At 42.7% G+C, this 19,493-nt stretch overlaps 2 long non-coding RNA genes across 2 annotated transcripts; both read right to left on the reverse strand.

The window, feature by feature from the left end:
* Positions 1-3,341: 3,341 nt before the first annotated feature.
* Positions 3,342-10,989, reverse strand: LOC118168748. Its single transcript, XR_004751771.1, has 4 exons — positions 10,804-10,989; positions 8,775-8,922; positions 4,558-4,624; positions 3,342-4,101 (listed from the first exon to the last, which is right to left on the reverse strand). It is a non-coding gene; the product is annotated as an uncharacterized LOC118168748 (long non-coding RNA).
* Positions 10,990-13,290: 2,301 nt separating this feature from the next.
* Positions 13,291-17,642, reverse strand: LOC118169258. Its single transcript, XR_004751985.1, has 2 exons — positions 17,548-17,642; positions 13,291-14,213 (listed from the first exon to the last, which is right to left on the reverse strand). It is a non-coding gene; the product is annotated as an uncharacterized LOC118169258 (long non-coding RNA).
* Between the last annotated feature and the right edge of the window lie 1,851 nt (positions 17,643-19,493).

Genomic DNA, 19,493 nt, shown 5'->3' on the forward strand with positions numbered 1-19,493 from the left:
GAGCCACAAATCTAGATCTGCGAGAGTACTTCAAGGCAGATGAAGTCCTATTATGTTGCAGCACTGAGAGGCGCGAGGTTTGTCAGCTCAGTGAACCGTTCGCTCCTAAAATAAATGAGCGGTTTATTGACCTTTCGGTGATTGAGACAAAACTGAAAGCCAAAAATACCCCGGCAGCAGGCAGGCCGCACGGGTGATCGCTCAGCAGTCCCCAGCCCGCGCCGGGAGCGCAGCCCTGAAGGTCACCGCGGTGGAACAGGGATCGCATCGACCTGCTGAAAACTTCTGCCAAGTAACCCAGGGGTTTTACTTATATGCTCACTTAACTCCTTACTCATTTTTTGTTATGACCGCATATATCTGCTCCTTCAGCTTCACTGCAACGCACCAGGAGATCCACAGCTTTGCAAAAAAATAGGGCCATTATCTCCCCATCCCAGAATTATTTTCACACACCGCAATTCTCTAAAGACGTGCCATCTGTTTCAGTGGGAATAGCCATAACACTGAAGTTAGCCGTGCTCAACTTCAGAGCTTTAAAAGGTGCCCAAAACTCAGCATATACCTGGGGACAGCACCTCTGGGGGTCCTGGCCTCGTTTCCACATTGGCAAGGACTTGCAGCTGTAGTGTTTTATGCATTTCATGGCCTGTGAGCTGTGCTCCTGGCATGCTTCATTGATTTTGTAGATAAACGTGTAGGAATAGTTGTAAAATACATCTTCAAAATACTTGAAAGCAAGGAATTTAAGACTGATTTGGGAAAGCGGACCAAGAAAACACCTGGTTCTGGTTGGTTTTCACTGAGGGGGAAAGAAACTCCTTGTTGGCACCTAGTGCCTGGCAGAGGAAAGATCCTAGATGTACTTCAGTGTTAGCTCTGCAGAAAAGTTTTAAACCAGTGGCATCAGTTCTGCTCCAGTGGTTCCACCCCGCACAGTGAGTTTGGTTTGTGCAGAGCAAACGCACCAGGCTCTGCACCCTGGGGGTCAGGACAGTCCCCCTGGCTCACTGGGCCCAGAAATAAAGCTGTAACACATCCTGGTTTACCTCCAGGGCTACATAGCACTAACCCTGCAATTTAAGTATATTAAAAGCCATTTTCTTGCTATGGACATGACCCTGCCCTTACACATAGCTTGGGATGCATAACACCTGTTCTTACCCCATGTGTGGGCTTTGCAGAAGGGATGGAAATCCGTATGCTTGTGTCCTCCGCACCATGAGAAATGCATCTGAGGATTTCAGTTACCGCTGATATCACAGCTCAGAGATTCACACGCTGGCCCATGCAACCCATCCAGACTCAGGTACTGATCTGCTAGCAACAGCAAGCCCCAAATTCCTGCTTTCCGGGGCGAAAGGGAATTGAGTAGAGTTGCAGCTGCCTTCCCCTGCCAGCCCCTCCTGGCACAGTAACACAGCCATGAGCCCCGGTGCCTCTCCGCAGCCACAGCACGGCTGCTGGCCCCAAGCAGCTCCCGAGGAGGTGTTAGAGACATCATGCTGTACGGCCCGAGAGGGCAGCCAGCAGAGGAACGGCTCTCCCAGCAGAAGAGGCCACTCTATTTAATGTCTTATACTGCCACCGTCTGAAAACTCACTCATTCGGAAACTCGGCTAATGGCTGTCACACACCGTCCATTCCCTCCCAGTCGCAATAAAGAAACTTCGGCTGAGGCAATAAAGCAGCAAACACAGAAGGAAACAAAAATGATGAAAGAGGAGCATGACAAACTGGAGCTGCTGAATACAATTTGTCTCCCTGATTTCACTCACTGCACAAGTTAATAGAAATAGACAAAGGTTTATATCCATTTTATGGAGTGGTATATGGTCGTAAAGGTAATTCCTGTTAAATGCCAGTTAAATGCCACCAGTACTCACCCCGGTAATTTCATTCACAGAACTCAGAAGCTTCTCTTTGCAAACAAAATAGAACTGCTGGCTGCCACAGAGTGTGCATGGGCGTTTATGCATAATTTAGCACAGGTTCTCCTAAGAGCAGGAATTACAGGATAGCATGTGGCAGGGTATTAAAACCTGAACCACTCAAAGACTGTCCTTGACAAAGACATCTGAGTAACCACAAAAAGGGGGAAATGATGCAGTCAATGCACTCTTCAGCCTGACAGAAGAAGAGTCTGTCTCTTCAGAAAACAGGGATGCTATTACCTTTGTTTCTCATCTCAGGCTTGGGGAGTATTCAACCACTTCCCGCAGCAAGCGCACGGGAAATTTTGTTCACAGTTAAGGCCTGGAGCTCAGGAGCCACTGCAGCCTAAGCCAATCCACGTAACACAGGACATGGCAGAGCACAAAACCAAGCAAGGACGGAACTTACAATGCAGACAGCACTCCAAACTCCTCGCTAGCACTAAAAATAGCTGCTGACATCAGACAGCAGCCCTGGGGAGCTCCCAGCCCCGAGCAGCGCAGGAGCACATCAGCGCCACGGTGCCTGGGGCTGCGGGAGGTGCTGGCCCCGGGGCAGGGGCTGCCTGACCCCGGCCACTGGACAGCAGAGAGGGGACCCCCACAGCGCCAGGCGGCCCCAGCTTGGCCAACGTCCCTGTGCTGAGCTGTGCAAAGCCTGCCCGGGCAGCGAGGGCTGAGCTGTAAATATGAAGAGAAGTCGTGAGGCAGAAGTTTCTCTTCTACAGTGTTCAAAAGAATGGATTTTAGGTGTGCAGCTGCTCTGTGAAGCTTCTCACCGCTTCATCTACCTTTGGGAAATCCAGAGGATACGGAATAGCAAAAGGAGCCCTCAGTGTCACCGACACGGCGAGGTAGTTTACCTGACCGCACGGCAGGGCTCCCTGTGAGCCATCCAGGCACAGCCACGGCCTGGAGCAGGACTGCACCTCCACGCAGCACACCGCCTTTGAGCAGGCTTCCAGAAATTCCAGAATTTGACACCAGCGCAAAAATCTGCTTTGATCTTTGAATGTGATCCTTCCGTGGAACTGGGGTCCACCTTTATAACCCCTGGCACAGCCCATCAGGTGTGAGACCAGAAACCCCCCGCACGCAGAGGGAGCAAAGGACACTCGGCACTGGCAGGACTGATCTGAGGATGCACAAAGTGTTTAATTCTGGGTGTGTTTGATAAGGAAATGGTTATCTTTGCAATTCTGTCAGCTTTATGATTGACTTTGACATTTTAATATTCTATTTCAAAGAGTTAATGAATAGGTTGTCTTCAGGGCTTCAGCAAATTGCATAAAAGAGAGATTTCCAAATGAAATCGGGATACAGCGGGAATTCAGCACTGCTGACCTCGGCTCAGGAGTCTGAAGTGAGTCACAATTCATGTTGGCACAGTGAATGAATTTCTTTAACATCTCTTCACTATAAGATGCATGACTCTCTGCTTACTGCCTTGACAATAGGACCATCAACATCACCTCATGATACAACACTAAAAAACAAACCCTCAGAACTTAACTTCTGCAGAATCATTTGTTCTTATTTATTGCCAAGGGAGAGGGTGCTGAGCATTTTCCTTGATGAGAGGTAGAGATCTTCTAGGAGTTACTCTTATTTTCCACCAAAGAGGAACAACAAATGCAGATGCAAGGGGGGACAGTTTATTTAACAAAATCATCACTCCTGCCAAAAGAAGTCTGACTCTGAACATTTGTATTCATCTACTTCGTTGCCATCTCAATGTTCAAGCGTATTTACTTAGGAGGGCTGAAACAGAGACAGATTACATGATTTGGCAGATGCTCCATACACCTTTTAGCTAAGGCTATTTTCAGCGTGACCCAAATAAGCAACACTGGAGTCAGTGGGAAAAGCATTATTCAGAGATCTGTGCTGACTGTTACAATAATCACCTCATTCAAGGTGCGATTGACCATCTGTCACTGAGCTTGGGGATTTTTCCATTGAAACATTTATAAATAGTCAATTATTTAAGTGTTTAAAATTAGAAGACATTTGGGAAAGGAGCATCAAGTGACTTGGCATGTATTTCTCAGCATCCTCCTCCTCGCAGCTCTCAGCTGCTCAGCGCTGCTATGAACTCTGGTTATAATAAAGCCATGTCCTCCCTGTGAAGGCTTCCCCACCATCCAGCTCTTAGAGGTACCCAGCTCTGGGAAAAAATAAAAATAAAAAAATCCAACAGCCATGTGCTCGATTAGTTATTGCTGTAGAAGAAACCTTGATGAGAAGACAATGATAAAATACTGCATGGAGTAGCTGAGAAATACCAGGGGGAGGGAAAAGGAGAAAAGCCATGAATGAGAACTACCTCTAAGCTTGAACTCAGCAGTATCAGTTCAGCTAGCTGGGAAAGCCACCTCTGCAGGAACGTCACTGCAAATGAATGACAGCACCGTTCTCTCCAGAGGAGCTAAATCACATCAGCACTAACAGCAATAACAGCAGGGTTCAGAGGTTTCTCCCCTTCCCAGTGGGACACCTGGTAGCCCCCTGCCTGCTTGAGCACGACCACTGCACGTTTCCCTCCCACAAACACTGTGCTGAAGTTCTGGGCTCTGCCCCCAGCACTCGACATTTTTCATAAGGAAGTCACCGCTTTGCTTACCAGTGTCACCTTAAAGTCTCTTTTTCACAACACAAACCTCTTTTGCTTCAGGATATTTCAAGATTGCCTGCAATAAATACGGACGCAAATGTATTCATTTAGAAGTTGTATTTGTCATTCACTGTTACCACTGCTATGGAAGCTAGAAAGACATTCATCTACAATTTTTTTTATTAGAGATTCCTTCACTGAAGACAGGTACTTGATCTTCCAGTACAATTTTTTTGCCTCTTATAAAATAAATACATGAAACAATATATAATTCAGTCTTATTTTATGTTCAGTGGAAAGACATCCATACTCTCAGAAGTTACAAGCTACCAACCTGCCTCCTCAGCCTAAGAAAGGAATCAAACCTTGTTCCTGGCAATCCCTTAGAAGTTGCTTTGCAGAGTGTTCCCAGATTGCGGATGCCACAAGGACCCTTTCCACAGGGCAGGGACTTCCTCACAAGGACCTCCCTGCCCCAGGCTGAGGCCTTCACATCTACAGATTCAGGTTTCTGCTGAGCCCAGGGTCACCGCCTTTTGAATCCCACTGCTTCCAACCCTGCTGCTGAAGGAGGCTCTCAGCCTTCCAAGGAAGGATGCCCCTTTCGAACAGGCGGACGGGGTTCCTTTCTTTAATGACCTTCTTCACCAGCCCAAATGCTCCTTAAAATGGCTCTGTATCTGAACCAGGCTGAGTGGCCGCAGTCCTGTGGCATTATATCCTAGGCTGATTCATCCAAGCCCTTCCCAAACATTGCAGATGTGAGTAGCTTGATTATATTCTGCAGCAAAATGGTACAGGAAGCCTCCAGAATAATAAGGTCTCAGCATAATCCCAAATTTCATTATGTACACTTACATTAAACAGAAGCTTTAAAAAAAATCTACTTTTTCTAAGAGACTGGACAGGGTCAGTGTTTTGGATGGAGACAAGGAAGGAAGCAACCCAAGAAGAATGGAGCACTTCTGCACTAAAACCCTCCTGAATATTAAATGAAGCCATCACCAAAGAAGCTCCAGCATTAATGAGTAGCATGATAAAATATGACTTCAGCTTATGACATGTTCAATCGCTCATTTAATTTTTATAGGAGTTGATTAAGATGCCTTCACTTGAATTTTATACTGTTTACTATAAAACGTTACCCTTTTCTTCAAAAATCTATTGAGACAAACCACACATTTACCAAGCCGTTAAGTAAATAGTATTAAATCAACAATACCCAGGATCCCAAAATGCAGGTCATTTCCATGTATATTGATTTTATTTCCATTTGCTACAATAAAAGTTTTGTCTCCAAGCAAAAAAAAAAAAAAAAAAAGCTATTTTATCAAATTGTTTCAGTTCTTGAAATACTGTAGTTCTGCAGTCACTGCACAGGGCAAGTTTGCCCTAAGTGCTTTCCACCAGATATGCCTCTAAGAGCCAACTGAACCGAGTTATGTACAAATTAAGGCCTGAGTGGATACCTGCCCAGGGGACAGCAGAAAAGGAATGGAGAAGCCATGGCAGGCAGCAAAGCAACATCCGTGAGACACTGCTCTCAGTGCTAAAACACATGCAGGACTACTTCTGACACATACCAAGGCTTTGTAGGCAGCCTGCACGAATGCCAAGGCATTTTGCTTTGTGTGGTAGGCTTTGTGGCAAGAAACCCAACACTGGCAGGGGTAACCTCGCTTTCTCCCAGAACGCGTGCCCCAGGCCAGGATGCCAAGGCTCTGCCCACTGCTCCTCCCCAGCAGCTCTAAGCAAGCACCAAGCCCCTCATAGCCCCAGACCTTGCTCCGTGCACCATCACCCCTTTTGCATGCTGTGACCCCACAGAGCACTCATCACCACCAGATAATCATTTTGTTCCTTAACTAACGAAGGCAGCAGGTGAGCTGGATCCATCAAGCAGCTGGATATCAGTGCCAGAGGACTCGTGTCTTTACCCAGGCAAGTCACATTTTATTTTAGCAGGCATTCTGCCCCACATCATAGCAGAGAGGATCATACCAGTTATTTGACTGTGGATCAAATTTGTCTACTCTCCTACTGATTCTCCTCACAGAAGCCCATCTCAGTTTCTCACATTTCCATTCACTGATCTTTTTTCATAATTAGGTATTCTAAGATGCTTGGAAGAGTCGCAGTTCTCTAAGTGTTCCTCATTAATATGTCAATGTATTATAGCTCGTTACTTCAGTCTGGTGCTGGCCCTTCCGTAAGGTTGGAGCATACTTCAGGCTAAACAAGTTATAAATATTCCAGTTCTGACTTTGCACTGCTGAGTTACTGCAGGCCATTTAATTTCCCGGTATCTGAAAGCCCATACCTGGAGAATGAGTGAGAAACTAAGGGATTCACGGAGAATACAAAATGATGAAAAGGTCAAACTTCTGTCACACCCCGCACAACCATAATGAAGCCATGAGATGAACATATCTTTGTCCTTGCAAAGACAAAACAAAACCAGGCTTGTCCTTTCAAATCATGTAAGATGAATTTCCTCATTAATATACATCATGAATTCATATTTGCCCATCACCACTTAAAATTCAAGAGGTATTTATTAGCTAGTAATTCCAATTACGATGGTCCTGGATGAAAACTAATATAAGTTTTCATCCAATTAAAAAATTTTCATCTTATTAAAAAATAAGTACATTTTTGTACATAAGTACATTTTGTGAGTGTTTGATTTAGTCTCTACTTTTGCCAGCAGAATAAAGAACTGCTCGCTTTTCCAATCTATAATAATCATTTTTGGTTCAGATACAGTAAACTAAAATTTAATTGCTGTACATCCTAACCCAGTCCACAGCATCTATATTATTCAATATTTTCCAGAGGTTTTGCATACATAGACCCAACTGCTTTCTTTTTCTGAGTTTTATAAGCTGGTAGTTTATCCTTCATTATAATAAGGACAGCAATCAAAGGAGGTTACACAGCCACTGCCTTGGAACACCATCAGATGCTCTTGTATTTAATCAACACAAAATACACGCAATAAAGCCACCGGCCAAATCCCAGCCCCATCAGCACAGCGCAGCTGCCTGAAGTGCTCTTGTAGTTTGAGTGTTACAGCCAAGGGTTTCAGATTCCTCCAGAAATTTTTCTAGCACAAACCAAATGAGTATGAGGGATGGAGAAGAGATGCTGTAGAAATTACTCCAGGAGCTTTTTTGTACTTCAGAGCAGCCTCATCTTCACCAGGCTTCTCTTTGTGGTACATATAAGACCATTTTTTTCAGAAATGGCCACAGTTTTGTTTATGTTTGGGGATGGGTCTGTGCTCCTCCTTGTCAATAAAGTCAGAAAGGTACCAAGGAGACTTGATACAGACAAAGCTGAGGAGCTGCCAGAGGACTGAACTACGACAGACTCAGTAATTCAGGTCAGCTGGCCCCCTTTGCTGTGGGAGGTTTGAATGGAAATACTCTATTTTAATTTGAATTACAATCTGAAAAGCCAAACAATTGTGTTCTTCTTCATAGTCAATGGGCAACAATTCCTAGCACAGCAGTCAAACAGCACCCAGATGTGCTTCCTCTACTCCTGATTCAGCCTCTGTCTTCTATAACCACTGAGACAAAACACAGTACTGCTACTGATAGAAAACAGAGCTTTTCAGGCAAAAATATACCTGGGGAGTAGATGGGGATAACATTACCGTGCTTCTAAGTAACTGGAGTACTTCCTGCATACTGATAAATGCCAGAATCTTTCAGATTGTCTGACTTAACAGGCTGATCATTTATCTGCACAAGACAAAAATAAACCAATTAATGGATGAACAGACTGAAATTCAACTCCACCCCCCCCCTTTTTTGAATGAGCCCCCAGAAACAGAGCGCCAAATCCTTGACCGTTCCAGCATAGCCTCATGAATAGCCACAGACTTGCCTCAGAAATTGGACACTAGTGCCTGTTCCTGTGTATAAAAAGCCTCCTTTTAAGAATTATTTTCAGCTTTGTTAAACAATAATACTGCTTAACAACATTATTGTTCTCACTTCAGTCTTTTCAGCAGCACTGACACTGAGCAGTTCTTGCACCTGGGATTGTCTATGCCAACATATGCTTCTAGCCTGAGCAACAATGGGGTGATGCCTTCTCATTCCCATCAGCAGGGCATCGGCTGGGTGTATCTGCTTCTTGCATGGCACTAGATTTGGATGCTGCTATTTATCAGCAATTTACATGAAAATTGCAGGGCTTTGCCTTTTATTCCTCACCTACACTAAGTACTGGTGATAAAGTTCAGAAAGCTGCCTTGCCCTTCCTCTTCCTCCCAGAAGATAACACGCAAGAGATTACTGTAGTCAGAATTTTTCAGTTGACTTCACTGGGCCTTAACAGAAACAAGTGGAGTGTTCCAAGTTCCTGGAAGATCCAACATGTTTTTCAAAACAAAAACCCAGAAAAATTACCCATTAACTAAAATAAATTACTTGCAGAGGATAACTAACAATCAATAGCTATGTCTTCCTGAAATCCAGCCTGTTCAAATTAACAGTGTTCGAACTTCGGTGTCAGGTATCTGTTGGATAAGAGCTGCCACAGCACTCAGCATTTAGCACTCAAGCTTCCAGTATTAAAATAACCCAGGGAGAAGAAGGGGAAAGAATCATTCTTCAAAAGTTTCCCTTTAGATTGCTTCCAATGGCTCAGGTTTTTCATTAGGTACAAGTGCACTAAATACATGGCAGTTGGCTCAATTTCTTGTTTTGTGATTTAATTAGCCTTGAAGATAAGATGAAGTGCAAGCCCTTTGCAGTTGAAGAAAGAAAAGATTTTATTCTTGAGCTTAAAGTATTCTCACTGGACAATGACACTGTAACCACTGCTTCTTCTCCCACTGCAGCCCAGGTAGCCCTTACACCAGTTGATGTGGCAGGGAACAGAGAAGCTGCAAAGCACAAAGCTGAGCACTTATGGGCAAAGAAGTTCCTCCTCAGAAATTGCTGCTCAAGTAGCAGACAGGGATCTCAAGTATTTTGCACATTGTGTTCCACCACAGTTGTCTGATAGTGAGCTGATGGTGACATTTCATGCTTATATTTCAGCAGCTTAATCCTGGCATAACGTATTTAAAGAACATTTTACAAGAAGCAAGCAAGTGTAATTCAATATAGTAAAAAGCTTCAAAGCTGTGAAAGTGGAATGAAAGCACAAATACAGGAAGGGTAAACTGAGAAGCAGCTACTGAGGCCAAGGAGTCTGTAAGCAGCAGGTGGAGCAAGCCTCACCGTGCCCAGAACCACGACTGCAGCAGTTTCTCAAACAAAGTCAGAGGAACATGCTTGTTGGGAAGCCAATGTAAATAAAATCAGATTCAATCAGAGACTTTATCCGTGTTCTAGGTATAAACAAGTTAAGAAAAAAAGTATTTATTCTGCCAAAAGGTATTTTTCTAACTCTAAACCCAAGTTTTCAAAAACGAAACAAAAATACTAACAACAAAAGAATTAGCTTCAGATTTATTCTTTGTACAGAATGAAATTTCTACTAATCCCATGTGGCTAAGGAGTACATGCATATTTATCAACTACGCGGGAAGTTTTGCTACATCTGTTACCAGTTTTTACAGGATGCTGTGTAAGAGCATCCCGGGTCAAGGTCGTCACATAAATGACAACCCATAAACTGATCCTTCCAAATTCCTCTCAAGCTCCATTTAGCAGAAAGATCCCGATCTATCCAGCTGCCAGCAGCCCCTGGTGCAGCTCGGAGTGCCATTTGCTCAGCTCAGCGAGGGCTGCTCTCCAGCAGAGCATTGGTAAGTACCAGCCACAGGGGGGAGATGAGAGGCAGAGCCTTTCAGTACTTATTTTCCAGGTACAATCAGACGGATACATCACATTCTCTGGCAGCTGCCAGTCTCACAAGGAAAAAAATGCAATTTTGGTGCAAGGCTTACTAGACAGGCTCTCTTAGAATGAAGAAGCTCTATGGTGTTTTTAGACACTTGTGTACTACTGTGATACATGAGGGCTGATAATACTGAAAAGAAAAAGGGTTTCAGAGAACCAAGCTTTGTCATGATAGAAATCAGCTTAACAGAGACTTCCATACCTCCACATCCATAATCACTTAAGCTAACACTGTTTCTGGGCTAATGATTTCCAAAGTATCAAGAAAAGCAGCCCAGACAATGTTTAATCTCTGTTTTCAGAAGCAAAATGACTTAGAAACACACAGCATCCAGTGAGACTCCCAGAGACAAGGACATGCTCGGGTGAAAGGGCTCTGGCCAAGGCTTACCTGGCTCACAGCGTCTCGCTGCCCCTCTCCCAGGCTGCGCAGAGCTCCCTCAGACTGAGCATCACTGAGCGCCGCTGAAAGACCAAATGTGGTCTCAGTTCTGCATGATTCAAGACTTAGTCCAAAATATAGCCCAGCTAAGGTTGCTCTCTGCCAAACTCCTCTCACTGGATCACATCAAACCTAGCCCTGACCTAAGCGTAGCCCTCCCATATTTCTAGACTGCACCCAAACCTCAGGGTTTATTGCACACCTGTATGCAATCAAGTCTCCTCGCAGCCTAATCCCTCTCAGCTTGCCCTCCTCTATTCTTGCAACCAATGCAATTCAGCTGGAGCAGGACATTTAGCCTGAGGAATTTACAGGCTTTGACTAGATCATGTGCTGGGAGAATAACCAGATTTACCCTGTGATTGACAAGGTATCAGCAGCACAGGCAAGACATACATCAAGAATTTTTTAACTTGTTAGTGGTTTATAGACATATTAAAAAAATATATTAACTCCAAACAGATAGACCTACAGTAATCAGCAAGCCTCAATAAAGAAACGTAGAGGCATCTGATAAGAACCTCAGAATTAGCAAAGTCAGTCTCCCCGCTCTCCTACAGCGAGCAGCTCCCTGCCAGGCCGAGGGGGACCCGGCGATGGCCGGCGGGCCCAGCCCTGCCCGCAGCCCCGTGTGGAGGCCCCACGGCAGCAGTGGCCCTGTGTGCCTGGCAGAGCGGCAGAAAGAGGAGATGGGGCCCCAGAAAGGCCTGAAGAACTGGCCTCAGACAAAAAGTGGGGAACTCTCCAAGAGCAGAGGGTCCCGAGGCGCCAGCCGCAGGACGTATGCACCCAGCACGGCTGTCACGAGGGGCTGCGGGCCACGCTGCCAGCCCTGCTCCGAGCCTGGGGCTGCTGGCCGTAGCCCTGTGCCGACCAAAGGCTTCCTGCTCACGAAGGGCTGCACCGAGCTCCGCTGGCTGCTCGTGCTTACTTTCCTCCTTCTGAACTGCATGTCTCTGGTCCCTCCTCCCCCAAAAGTTACAGAGTGCCAGCTGGGACGTGCAAAGGGAATAAGAGGTGAAAAAAAAAACAAACAGCATTTGCTGAAACAAGCACCAAAATTGATGTGCAGCTTTTCAGGAAAAGAACAGCATAGGGATAATGAGGTTTTAAGTAGGTACCATGGTTTATTACAAATTTATCTTTATTCATAAAATCTCCCACTAGTAATATTCCTGGCTGTAGTAGGGAATACAATATCAAATTAAGTTCCAAATACTTGAGTACAGTCAACCACTAAACCACAGTGCAATCACTTTAACAAAGCGATCCGACATCATTAATTCTTATTTTCATAAAACAAAATTTATCTTCCAATATCATCGGATCACAATGTCACTTTGGAGATCCTCAAGGTGTTGTGTCAGTTTATGACTTTAATGTACGTCACGACTATAATTTTGCTCTTAGTGCATAAAGGATGTGGATTGATTTCTTGTTTGGCTGAGTGGCAACTCAGAGGAGGCAAGGATGGAGGAAATTCAATCGGACGGTCCATTCAGTCCTTTATATTGAGGTACAGGTATGAGAGATTAATTGAACAGAGGTCCCACTAACTCGTGTTTATCTCCCAGTGCCATGTCCTTCATGATATCAAGGTCTCAGTGGGATCTCAGAGACAGTTTTACACAAGTGTGACTTAACCCTCAAGCTGCGTATTCAATTTAGCATCAGCAAATGTATGGCAACACATGAAAGAGGGTTATTTGGGGACAAAACCATAGCATTCAGCTCAATGCAGCTGCTGTCTTCTTTGTAACTATGTCTGTGCTGCGCTAACCAAAGCTTTTTTTTTGCTTAGTTTTAGATGAAGTTTCTGCATAAACTGTGCTGTACATGTTCCCTCCATCATGATCTGTGACTGCCAGAGCATGAACAATTGTTCCATTGAGTTCAGCAGTTTCAAAGGTTGTTTGGATGTATGTGTGCCAACCGCTTCCTTTTGACTTGCTTACTTTGTTAAGGGGCATAAGGGATAAGAAGAAAGAAGCCATCTAATTATTCGTTACCTGCCAGGAAAAAAAAAAAATAAAAAATAAAAAATAAAGCATACCGAGGTGTCTAGGTTAAACGGTGAATGAACGGTTTTCTCTTTCCTTCAGAAGATGAGGGAGAGCAATGACAAGGCATGGGTATGAGGAACGCCACATCTCAGGGCAGGGGTTAACAGAAATCTTGTTTAACATATTGATCTGAATTTGCAATAGTGCCTGTTTCTTCAGTGCAGGGAAAGATCGGTGAAATTTTCGAAACCTTTGCACAGTTTAAATGCAGATCTTTGTCATTTGCACTCCTGACAAAAGCAGCTTAGTGCGGTTGTTGCCTTCAGAGGTGGACAGACTTAGGCGTATTGCCATTAAACGGTGACAATGACATCACCTCCCTTTTTTACCAATTAACCTTTAACTTAGCAGCAAGATGACAGTCTACTGTTACAGGAAATGGGATAACTAAGCCTTTAGGAAGAATGAGATGCTGTTCTACCCCGGCCCTGTTCCAACCCCACTACATTGCACATGCTGGGTGGTGTGGGCCAGATGACAGCCAGGTGATGAGCTCACATACAAGCCCAGAAGAGGAGCAAAACTTGCCTTTTCCCCGCAGTGGGAAATAGCATATTTGTAAAAAGTGCAAGTATAATTTTTCTTTTTTCTTTTTTTTTTCTATTTATTTTTCAAGTCCACTCCCTTCCAACGGCTAGTTAAAGCATATCAAAATTATTTCTTTCCCTCTAAGAAGTTTTCCAGTTGCATTAACAGATTCTGCTCTACTGAGCTTCTGAAACAAACTGTTGGTGATACGCCTCGTGCATTGCCTTTTCTTCCTGCTGGCTTTCTACTTGCTTGCTCACATCTCCGCTGGAAAGTGTAAGAAACCAGGCGCTTGAAGTGATGACCACTTAGCATAGCTGAGGAAATCACTGTATCATGAGAAGTGGAAAAAAGACATTATAAAGAATGAATAGACAGCTTTGTCTTGTCCACTCCTCAGCCAAATCTGGACAAAAGAGAAACATGCAGCACTGAGCAAAGCATGGAGAGCCACAATGTTGTCCCAGCTCAGACCTTCAGAAACTGCAAATTGCTATTTCTGGAATTTTAGATTTTTTACTTACATGTTCCATCTTTTATTAGCCAGCCAAAATTTTATACATTTTATACTTATCACAGCTGCTTTCTTGATTCAGGTGTGGTGGAAGAGCATTTTCCAGCTCTGGTCACCACTAAGTCACCTTACAGACCAGTTTAAGTCTACAGAGGTCAAAAGGCACTTGCTGTGGCAGAATGTTATTGTTTTTTCAGTACCAAAAGTCCTCACCAAATTTGTAAGGTTCAGGGTTTGAATCTGTTCCACCTCATCTGTAAGGTAATATAATCAAATGTATAAATATAAAATCATATGTAATATTTATATCATATATAATATTTATAATGTAAATATATAAATCAAATATAATCAAATGTTTTACTAAGATAACTGAACAGCCATGTAGAGTAACCCAAGCTGACTTTGGCATTAACAGACAGAGCGTAAAACTCTTGTCCACGTTCGTGGTGCAGGTTTCCTGGAGGTGATGAAGCTGGGCTATAGGAGGTAGACAAACCAATGACCAGTGAAAAATCAGTCTTAAGCAGGCTGAAACTAGGCATTTAAAAGAAAAATCCCCTTTGTAGTATTGTTGTTGTTGTTATTATGCATGGCTCAAACATCAAGTGGAAAATAATTGTTTGACTGCTGAGGTGGCTGCTCCCAGGAGGGTATAAAACATCAATTTACCCCTTGGGAATACTTCCAAGAAAGGAAACAAAATAAAATAAGCAGTTAAAAAGAGGAGGATGTATACAAAAGGGACGTTTTTAAAAGTTAATATTTATTAATATTTTATGACTATTATTGGTATGCTCTTATTGTTTCTGAAAATTATACTATACAAAAATCTTCCAAGACACAGAAAGACTGTACTTAAAAGGACACCCAACTTAACAGCAATGCTTCCTTTTTCTCTGGTCGTTTCTGTATTTCTTCCTTTTGCTGTAGTTCACAAGAAATTATTCACTGCTTCCCTGTAGGCTTAGCCTTATCCTTCCCATCAGGTTCATTTACTCCTTTGCTTCAGAGGTGAGCTCTGCTCAGGTTTCAGATCACTACTTTATCACTCTAAGGAGGAGAAAGCCCTTTCTGGACAGTGAGTAAGGGACTGTTTTGCAGAGGTAGTAACAGGAAAATAAATGTGTCTGGTTGTAAGGATGTGAAAAGCAGAGGAGTCAGCACTCCTGGGCTCAATTGAAAGCACAGCATCTGTGTGCAACCCTGAGCACTTTATCCGCCTTATTTAGCTTCCCCATCTGTAAAATGGGAATAGTAGCCTCACAGGATTGTCCCAAATCTTCATTAATTAATACTTACATGAGTTAAGGATCTTTAAATCTCAGATCACGTTTAACTACTACACATATTACTAAAACAAGGAGAAATAAAAGTCAGATATTAGTAGGATAAGGGACTGAAAGGGACTTAAATCCCTAAAGCACCTCATATTCTCGGTGGGATTACACAGATCCGAACCATCTCCCATCCTGCTCTCCAAGCAGCAATGCAGAGCCACATCCTCCATGGGCAAATTGTGCCAGTGCCCAAGTGCTCTTAAATACAGCAGAAAACATTTTTATTAATAACTAAAGAATTATCCTTTGCTGCAATTTAAGCCTATCTGTTTTCACGCTGCCCTGAGTGGACATGGATAACGGCTTAATGCTTTGTTCTGTGCAATATGCTTTTACATAATTAAAGACTTCTCATGTCCCTCCTTGGGATTCTTGCCTCTAGACTGAACAACACCAGTGCTTTCTTTTTTTCCTCATTAGCATGTACAAGCATGTTCTTGGGAACTGTCTAGAATAATCCTACTCTTCTGCATCACTGCCTGCGTTATTAAGGAGAGTGTGAACAGGAGAATTATTCTCAGAGTATTCCACAAACTCTTGCTCAGTTAAGCCTTCCCCAGGGTAAATGGTCTTATGAGATGCAGAGTAAATACTGTGAGGATTAGTCTCAAAATGTTTCTCAACTTTGAAAGCTAGCATTAGTCCAAATCAGTCATAACCATGCTTGGCCTGGTTAAGTCTCTGGGTTTCAACAAATGTTTTCACATAGGAAATGATTTCTATGAATGATTTTTAGTCCAGGAGTTCATTTCTTGTGAGATAAATGAGTTTAACCTTTGAATAAACAGACTTGGTCCCTCTTAGGTGTAAAGCGATGTTACTGTGCTGTTGTGTACCTGAGAGACTGGATTTTGTGAAACGGGCTCGGGGAGGGGGACACGGAGGGGCATCTGGATAAACTATTTAATTAAAGGAGGAGAAGGAAGGATAAGTTTTCTTCCTGAGTAGCCATGTTTAACTTACTGTTTGCTTTTCTTCATTAGATAGAAACCATACATGAGTAAATATACAGATTATTAAAATAGTCAAGCTACAAAGAGAACCACAGTAAGTTTCAACTATTTTGTTAAAAACAGTTTTCCTTCTGCATTCATGAAGTACCAAGAAGGTGACAGTCCCAAACTCCGAGCAAGTACTACCAACACAAACAGGTATTTTAATAACTGGCTTCTATACACGGCTCTTGCAGATGGAATGAGGCACGGTCATCTGGAAAGCTTTCTGAAGACCTGCTTTTCCTCTGCTGTAAATTAGTTGGGTCTCTTTTAAAGCACAGTCCTTATTCTGAACAATGTTCCTGTGCATAGGGAGGAGATCTAAGAGCAGGAATAATTGGACTTACCTGTTTGATGACCCTAAATTCCTGATGCTTATAAACCTACTTTATTCCTCTTTGGTTTTTCAAAAACACAGGACTTAAATTGATACCAACCTCAGGACATGCAATGCTGAACAATAAGCAAACAGTAAGTACACTTGTCTTTTAGAGCACAGATTAATATTACTGTGTTCCTTAGCTGAAAATTGCCCTTCTGACAAATGTTCTCTGGCTATTTTTCCCCGCTACATTGTCGTTGTCTGAGGGAGTAAGAGTCTATTCTATGAATTCTTATAATATATTTATCTGGAGAGGCTAGGAGTAAAACCTTACTCAAATGAACACCTGTTCTCCTGAGACAGCAGCAAAGAGAAGGTTTTGTCACACAATAAAGTGGAAAATAAAGACAAATTTTTATTCTGATTTTAAAAATCTTGCTAGAAGGATGCACAACGTTTGTCCTTTCTATAAAGTCATTCTTAGTTTTCTTTCAAAATATTTAGTTTTAGAATATGAAATAAATGAAAATTTCAACGTATACAAAAGAAATTGTGATTGTAAACATAAGTACTGTACATGTTTTGCATAATTATTATATTGTGCAATAAAATATCTAATCAGCCAGACTTCTCTAAATAAAAGAGCAAAAACACTTCTGCATATGCTTTGAAGAAAGGAAGGCACTGAATGCAGTTCCACTAGAGAGGTTTTGTTTTGTTTTGTTTCTAATTAGTATAAATTTTGCAGTTCTTCAAGTCTTCAAAGCATGGTTTGAAGTTCTCTCAGTCTTTCCATTTGAAGGAATTTGAGGCACTGCGTCAGGGGACCTGGCACCTACACTTCACAGCAGGTGTAGGAGTGTGTCAAAATATAAAATGATACTTCTGACTACTTCCAAAAAGAAATAAATAGCATGTTACTCTGGCTCACCTTTACTCACAGGCCACAGCTGCTTTCCATCTTCTGGGTGTTTTGGCTTCTCCAGTGCTGCCACCTGCCCCATACCTTTCTTTTTAGCATCTCAGCAAGACCTTGATATGCATGAGTAGTGAACGCATAAAACGACAGAAATCCCTACCTTTCAAATCCTTCTCAAGACTGAAATTTCCTACTCCTTTGCAGAAGATATGTCAGAAATAGGAAAGCTTTAAGAAAGAAATAGCAAAAGAAAGGAGTTTTTTTTAGCAGACATCTCCTGCACACCAAGAAGGATTGCTCCAGCAGGTCATCTGGGCTATAGCCTCTTGACCCCAATTGAAGAATGATGCTGAGCAGCCACTGAATTGACAGAAAAAGACTCCAAAGGTCACTGTCATTCTACAAGGAAATTTCTCCCAGACTTCAGATCCAGCAGTCAGCTGAACCTGCATTTGCCAGCCAGAGCCAAAGACACAAAAATTCAGGTTATGCTCTGAGATGTAAATGATAGATGAAACTTTTCTGTTTTTTTTTTAAACTACACATTTTCAAAAAAAAAGATAGCTTTTCTTCAACCTATTCATAATGTACATTCTCTAGATTTCCAGTTAAGCTTTTTTTTTTTCACGCCCCTACGTTGAAACTTGCAATTTTCCTCAAAATGAGCTGTTTAAGGGACTTGATTACATTGTTTAACAACGATGCTTGAGTTGACACCATCATTAAAGCTGAGTGTAAAAGCCTGCACTGTAATATTGCCATAGCACCAATGCCTTGCAGTGCACTCTCATAAGATGCTTCCTCATGTTGTCCCATAAGTGCAAATAGGATTCATTTTCCTCCTGCCTGGGAACTGTGAAGACGTATGATTCCTCTTATACTTCATCAAATGTTGTTAATAGCATTGCACTTTGTCATAAGAAAATGACTCATCCGAAGCTGCTGACTGAAAATATATAGAAGACAAAAGTCTCTTATCCACATAAGCAGAAAGCACAAATCTCCTGCTAAATTTGGGTGAAACGGGCCACACCATAAAGGAATCAAGGTGGGAATGTGCAAACCAAGAGGAAACTAAGAGGAAGGTGTTGTCAGTCAGTTACACATGATCTGCAAAACACTTGTGCTTCTGCACATCTGAGACTACATTTCTGATGAGGCTAGGAGCTTCTTCTAGCATAGCCTGCCTCAGCCAGACTGAGACCAGGTGTTTGGAGGAATGTGCAGGTACAGAAGAAGAGTAACGTAAGAAGAAAATCTTTAAAATCTCCTTTGCAGTCTTGTTATCCAGAAATGGGTTTCTGACTTGAAACACAGACTTTTCAATTCCTTTTGAAGTCCTGGACTTTATTTCTTTGTATTACTCTATTACTAATTTCTCTGTGATGGAACTTGTCCACGATGTTGCTGAAATGTGCTGACCTGTGATATGCTGGGATCTCGTGGCTTAAGTGAACAAAGATTTTCAGTTTCATGCAGGTTTGTCTGAGTTCCCAGTACTACTTTTTATCATTCACATCTCATTTTACAAAAAGGACTATTGCTTGATAACCAATATCTTCCTTCTTTTTTATTTATATTTTTTATTATTATTTTTTCTTTTTTTCTCCTTTTTTCTTCTTGTTGTTGTTTTTTCCTTTCAGGAAAAAAGTGCCGCATGGGTCCAGATCTATTAAAAACTGCAGGAACAAGAATAGTGCCTATGTGCATCAGCCTCAAATCTAAAACCAGCTGATGTGGTCCCAGCACAGACCAACGTGCTGAAAGCACGCCAGGCATATTGTCAGGTTCAAAGCCTCGCTGTGAACCTAGCTGATTTTCAGCCACCTGGGTTCCTGTTTAGATGCAACCACAGTTGAAAGACCATCTGCATAGCAAGATGCTGGAAATGAAAACTCGAGTTCACTAATATGACAGCAAATCTGTAATAGTTCCTACAACAGCCTGCCAAGTGCTGG

This window comes from Oxyura jamaicensis, chromosome 6, assembly GCF_011077185.1.
Source record: "Oxyura jamaicensis isolate SHBP4307 breed ruddy duck chromosome 6, BPBGC_Ojam_1.0, whole genome shotgun sequence".
NCBI classification, from domain to species: domain Eukaryota; kingdom Metazoa; phylum Chordata; class Aves; order Anseriformes; family Anatidae; genus Oxyura; species Oxyura jamaicensis.